Source organism: Somniosus microcephalus, chromosome 33, assembly GCF_052327205.1.
Source record: "Somniosus microcephalus isolate GS21.2 chromosome 33, FLI_Smic_1.0, whole genome shotgun sequence".
Taxonomy (NCBI): domain Eukaryota; kingdom Metazoa; phylum Chordata; class Chondrichthyes; order Squaliformes; family Somniosidae; genus Somniosus; species Somniosus microcephalus.
The window spans coordinates 34,178,770-34,185,251 of record NC_141019.1 but is presented as its reverse complement, the minus strand read 5'-3'; positions in this window follow the sequence as shown (position 1 = coordinate 34,185,251).

Genomic DNA, 6,482 nt, shown 5'->3' with positions numbered 1-6,482 from the left:
GTCAGTATAGGGGAAGCAGAGAGAGAGGAAGGGGGCAGAGAGGGAGAAGGAACAGAGAGGGAGGGAGGGAACAGAGAGAGAGGGAGGGAGGGAGGAGGGAGGGAACAGAGAGAGAGGGAGGGAGGGAACAGAGAGAGAGGGAGGGAGGGAACAGAGAGAGAGGGAGGGAGGGAACAGAGAGAGAGGGAGGGAGGGAACAGAGAGAGAGGGAGGGAGGGAACAGAGAGAGAGGGAGGGAGGAACAGAGAGAGAGGGAGGGAGGGAATCAGAGAGAGAGGGAGGGAGAGAACAGAGAGAGAGAGAGGGAGGGAACAGAGAGAGAGGGAGGGAGGGAACAGAGAGAGAGAGAGGGGGAACAGAGAGAGAGGGAGAGGGGAACAGAGAGAGAGGGAGGGAGGGAACAGAGAGAGAGGGAGGAGAGAACAGAGAGAGAGAGGGAGGGAACAGAGAGAGAGGGAGGGAGAGAACAGAGAGAGAGGGAGGGAGGGAACAGAGAGAGAGGGAGGGAGGGAACAGAGAGAGAGGGAGGGAGGGAACAGAGAGAGAGAGAGGGGGAACAGAGAGAGAGGGAGGGAGGGAACAGAGAGAGAGGGAGGGAGGGAACAGAGAGGGAGGGAGAGAACAGAGAGAGAGAGAGGGAGGGAACAGAGAGAGAGGGAGGGAGAGAACAGAGAGAGAGGGAGGGAACAGAGAGAGAGAGAGGGGGAACAGAGAGAGAGGGAGGGAGGGAACAGAGAGAGAGGGAGGGAGGGAACAGAGAGAGAGGGAGGGAGAGAACAGAGAGAGAGAGAGGGAGGGAACAGAGAGAGAGGGAGGGAGAGAACAGAGAGAGAGGGAGGGAGGGAGAGAACAGAGAGAGAGGGAGGGAGGGAACAGAGAGAGAGGGAGGGAGGGAACAGAGAGAGAGGGAGGGAGAGAACAGAGAGAGAGGGAGAGAACAGAGAGAGAGAGAGGGAGGGAACAGAGAGAGAGGGAGGGAGAGAACAGAGAGAGAGGGAGAGAACAGAGAGAGAGAGAGGGAGGGAACAGAGAGAGAGGGAGGGAGGGAACAGAGAGAGAGGGAGGGAGGGAACAGAGAGAGAGGGAGGGGGAACAGAGAGAGGGAGAGGGAGGGAACAGAGAGAGAGGGAGGGAGGGAACAGAGAGAGAGGGAGGGGGAACAGAGAGAGAGGGAGGGGGAACAGAGAGAGGGAGAGGGAGGGAACAGAGAGAGAGGGAGGGAGGGAACAGAGAGAGAGGGAGGGAGAGAACAGAGAGAGAGAGAGGGAGGGAACAGAGAGAGGGAGAGGGGGAACAGAGAGAGAGGGAGGGAGGGAACAGAGAGAGAGGGAGGGAGGGAACAGAGAGAGAGGGAGGGAGGGAACAGAGAGAGAGAGGGAGGGAACAGAGAGAGAGGGAGAGGGGGAACAGAGAGAGGGAGAGGGAGGGAACAGAGAGAGAGGGAGGGAGGAAGAGAGAGAGAGAGAGGGGGAACAGAGAGAGGGAGGGAGGGAACAGAGAGAGAGGGAGGGAGGGAACAGAGAGAGAGAGGGAGGGAACAGAGAGAGAGAGGGAGGAACAGAGAGAGAGGGAGGAGGGAACAGAGAGAGGGAGAGGGGGAACAGAGAGAGAGAGAGGGAGGGAACAGAGAGAGGGAGAGAGAGAGGGAGAGAACAGAGAGAGGGAGAGGGGGAACAGAGAGAGAGGGAGGGAGGGAACAGAGAGAGAGGAGAGAGAGAGGGAGAGAGGGGGAACAGAGAGAGAGAGGGGGAGGGAACAGAGAGAGGGAGAGAGAGAGGGAGAGAACAGAGAGAGGGAGAGGGGGAACAGAGAGAGAGAGGGGGAGGGAACAGAGAGAGGGAGAGAGAGAGGGAGAGAACAGAGAGAGGGAGGGGGGAACAGAGAGAGAGGGAGGGAGGGAACAGAGAGGGAGGGAGGGAACAGAGAGAGAGGGAGGGAGGGAACAGAGAGAGAGAGAGAGGGAGAACAGAGAGAGAGGGAGGAACAGAGAGAGAGGGAGGGAGGGAACAGAGAGAGAGGGAGGGAGAGAACAGAGAGAGAGAGAGGGAGGGAACAGAGAGAGAGGGAGGGAGAGAACAGAGAGAGAGGGAGGGAGAGAACAGAGAGAGAGAGAGGGAGGAGGGAACAGAGAGAGAGGGAGGGAGGGAACAGAGAGAGAGAGAGGGAGGGAACAGAGAGAGAGGGAGGGAGGGAACAGAGAGAGAGGGAGGGAGGGAACAGAGAGAGAGGGAGAGAGGGAACAGAGAGAGAGAGGAGAGAACAGAGAGAGAGGGAGGGAGGGAACAGAGAGAGAGGGAGAGAGAGAGGGAGAGAGGGAGGGAGGGAGGGAACAGAGAGAGAGAGAGGGAGGGAACAGAGAGAGAGGGAGGGAGGGAACAGAGAGAGAGAGAGGGAGGGAACAGAGAGAGAGGAGGAGAGAACAGAGAGAGAGGGAGGGAGGGAACAGAGAGAGAGGGAGGGAGGGAACAGAGAGAGAGAGGGAGGGAACAGAGAGAGAGGGAGGGAGAGAACAGAGAGAGAGAGAGGGAGAGAACAGAGAGAGAGGGAGGAACAGAGAGAGAGGGAGGAGGGAACAGAGAGAGAGGGAGGGAGGGAACAGAGAGAGAGGGAGGAGGGAACAGAGAGAGAGGGAGGGAGGGAACAGAGAGAGAGGGAGGGAGGGAACAGAGAGAGAGGGAGGGAGGGAACAGAGAGAGAGAGAGGAGAGACAGAGAGAGAGGGAGGGAGGGAACAGAGAGAGAGGGAGAGAGGGAGGGAGGGAGGGAACAGAGAGAGAGGGAGGGAGGGAACAGAGAGAGAGGGAGGGAGGGAACAGAGAGAGAGGGAGAGAGGGAGGGAGGGAGGGAACAGAGAGAGAGAGAGGGAGGGAACAGAGAGAGAGGGAGGGAGGGAGGGAGAGAGAGAGGGAACAGAGAGAGAGAGAGGGAGGGAACAGAGAGAGAGGGAGGGAGGGAACAGAGAGAGAGGAGGGAGGGAGGGAGGGAGGGAACAGAGAGAGAGGGAGGGAGGGAACAGAGAGAGAGGAGGCAGGGAGAGGGAGAGGGAGGGAGGGAAGAGAGAGAGAGGGAGGGAAGAGAGAGAGAGGGAGGGAGGGAACAGAGAGAGAGGGAGAGAGAGAGGGAGAGAGGGAGGGAGGGAGGGAACAGAGAGAGAGGGAGGGAGGGAACAGAGAGAGAGGGAGGGAGGGAACAGAGAGAGAGGGAGGGAGGGAACAGAGAGGAGGGAGAGAGCAGAGAGAGAGAGGGGGAGGGAACAGAGAGAGAGGGAGGGAGAGAACAGAGAGAGGGAGGGAACAGAGAGAGAGAGAGGGGGAACAGAGAGAGAGGGAGGGAGGGAACAGAGAGAGAGGGAGGGAGGGAACAGAGAGAGAGGGAGGGAGAGAACAGAGAGAGAGAGAGGGAGGGAACAGAGAGAGAGGGAGGGAGAGAACAGAGAGAGAGGGAGGGAGGGAACAGAGAGAGAGGGAGGGAGGGAACAGAGAGAGAGGGAGGGAGGGAACAGAGAGAGAGGGAGGGAGAGAACAGAGAGAGAGGGAGAGAACAGAGAGAGAGAGAGGGAGGGAACAGAGAGAGAGGGAGGGAGAGAACAGAGAGAGAGGGAGAGAACAGAGAGAGAGAGAGGGAGGGAACAGAGAGAGAGGAGGGAGGGAACAGAGAGAGAGGAGGGAGGAACAGAGAGAGAGGGAGGGGAACAGAGAGAGGGAGAGGGAGGGAACAGAGAGAGAGGGAGGGAGGGAACAGAGAGAGAGGGAGGGGAACAGAGAGAGGGAGAGGGAGGGAACAGAGAGAGAGGAGGGAGGGAACAGAAGAGAGAGGGAGGGAGGGAACAGAGAGAGAGGGAGGGAGAGAACAGAGAGAGAGAGAGGGAGGGAACAGAGAGAGGGAGAGGGGAACAGAGAGAGAGGGAGGGAGGGAACAGAGAGAGAGGGAGGGAGGGAACAGAGAGAGAGAGAGGGAGGGAACAGAGAGAGAGGAGAGGGGAACAGAGAGAGGGAGAGGGAGGGAACAGAGAGAGAGGGAGGGAGGGAAGAGAGAGAGAGAGAGGGGGAACAGAGAGAGGGAGGGAGGGAACAGAGAGAGAGGGAGGGAGGAACAGAGAGAGAGAGGGAGGGAACAGAGAGAGAGGGAGGGAGGGAACAGAGAGAGAGGGAGAGGGGGAACAGAGAGAGAGGGAGGGAACAGAGAGAGGGAGAGAGAGAGGGAGAGAACAGAGAGAGGGAGAGGGGAACAGAGAGAGAGGGAGGGAGGGAACAGAGAGAGAGGGAGAGAGAGAGGGAGAGAGGGGGAACAGAGAGAGAGAGGGGGAGGGAACAGAGAGAGGGAGAGAGAGAGGGAGAGAACAGAGAGAGGGAGAGGGGAACAGAGAGAGAGAGGGGGAGGGAACAGAGAGAGGGAGAGAGAGAGGGAGAGAACAGAGAGAGGGAGAGGGGGAACAGAGAGAGAGGGAGGGAGGGAACAGAGAGGGAGGGAGGGAACAGAGAGAGAGGGAGGGAGGGAACAGAGAGAGAGAGAGAGGGAGAACAGAGAGAGAGGGAGGGAACAGAGAGAGAGGGAGGGAGGGAACAGAGAGAGAGGGAGGGAGAGAACAGAGAGAGAGAGAGGGAGGGAACAGAGAGAGAGGGAGGGAGAGAACAGAGAGAGAGGGAGGGAGAGAACAGAGAGAGAGAGGAGGGAGGGAACAGAGAGAGAGAGGGAGGGAGGGAACAGAGAGAGAGGGAGGAGGGAACAGAGAGAGAGAGAGGGAGGGAACAGAGAGAGAGGGAGGGAGGGAACAGAGAGAGAGGGAGGGAGGGAACAGAGAGAGAGGGAGAGAGGGAACAGAGGAGAGAGGGAGAGAACAGAGAGAGAGGGAGGGAGGGAACAGAGAGAGAGGGAGAGAGAGAGGGAGAGAGGGAGGGAGGGAGGGAACAGAGAGAGAGAGAGGGAGGGAACAGAGAGAGAGGGAGGGAGGGAACAGAGAGAGAGAGAGGGAGGGAACAGAGAGAGAGGGAGGGAGAGAACAGAGAGAGAGGGAGGGAGGGAACAGAGAGAGAGGGAGGGAGGGAACAGAGAGAGAGAGAGGAGGGAACAGAGAGAGAGGGAGGGAGAGAACAGAGAGAGAGAGAGGGATGAGAACAGAGAGAGAGGGAGGGAACAGAGAGAGAGGAGGGAGGGAACAGAGAGAGAGGGAGGGAGGGAACAGAGAGAGAGGGAGGGAGGGAACAGAGAGAGAGGGAGGGAGGGAACAGAGAGAGAGGGAGGGAGGGAACAGAGAGAGAGAGAGGGAGAGAACAGAGAGAGAGGAGGGAGGGAACAGAGAGAGAGGAGAGAGAGGAGGGAGGGAGGGAACAGAGAGAGAGGGAGGGAGGGAACAGAGAGAGAGGGAGAGAGAGAGGGAGAGAGGGAGGGAGGGAGGGAACAGAGAGAGAGAGAGGGAGGGAACAGAGAGAGAGGGAGGGAGGGAGGGAGAGAGAGAGGGAACAGAGAGAGAGAGAGGGAGGGAACAGAGAGAGAGGGAGGGAGGGAACAGAGAGAGAGGGAGGGAGGGAACAGAGAGAGAGGGAGGGAGGGAGGGAGGGAGGGAGGGAGGGAGGGAGGGACAGAGAGAGGGAGGGAGGGAACAGAGAGAGAGGGAGGGAGGGAGAGGAGAGGGAGGGAGGGAAGAGAGAGAGAGGGAGGGAAGAGAGAGAGAGGGAGGGAGGGAACAGAGAGAGAGGGAGAGAGAGAGGGAGAGAGGGAGGGAGGGAGGGGAACAGAGAGAGAGGGAGGGAGGGAACAGAGAGAGAGGGAGGGAGGGAACAGAGAGAGAGAGGGAGGGAGGGAACAGAGAGAGGAGAGGGGAATAGAGAGAGAGAGAGGGGGAACAGAGAGAGAGAGAGGGGGAACAGAGAGAGAGGAGAGAGGGAGGAGAGAGAGAGGGAGGGAGGGAACAGAGAGAGAGAGGGGGGAACAGAGAGAGAGGAGAGAGGGAACAGAGAGAGAGGGAGAGAGGGAGGGAGGGAACAGAGAGAGAGAGAGGGAACAGAGAGAGAGGGAGAGAGGGAACAGAGGGAGAGGGGGAATAGAGAGAGAGAGAGAGGAGAGAGGGAGAGAGGGAGGGAGGGAACAGAGAGAGAGGAGAGAGAGAGAGAGAGAGAGAGGGAACAGAGAGAGGGAGAGAGGAACAGAGAGAGGAGAGGGAGAGAGAGGAGAGGGAACAGACAGAGAGAGAGAGGAGGGAGGGAGGGGCGGAGAGAGAGAGCAGACAAGCCCTTACACCCACTCTCTCTCTCTCTCCATTCCCCCACTCTCTCTCTCTCTCCATTCCCCCACTCTCTCTCTCCATTCCCCACTCTCTCTCTCCATTCCCCACTCTCTCTCTCTCTCTCCATTCCCCCACTCTCTCTCTCCATTCCCCACTCTCTCTCTCCATTCCCCCACTCTCTCTCTCCATTCCCCCACTCTCTCTCCATTCCCCCACTCTCTCTCTCTCTCTCTCTCCATTCCCCCACTCTCCAATTCCAA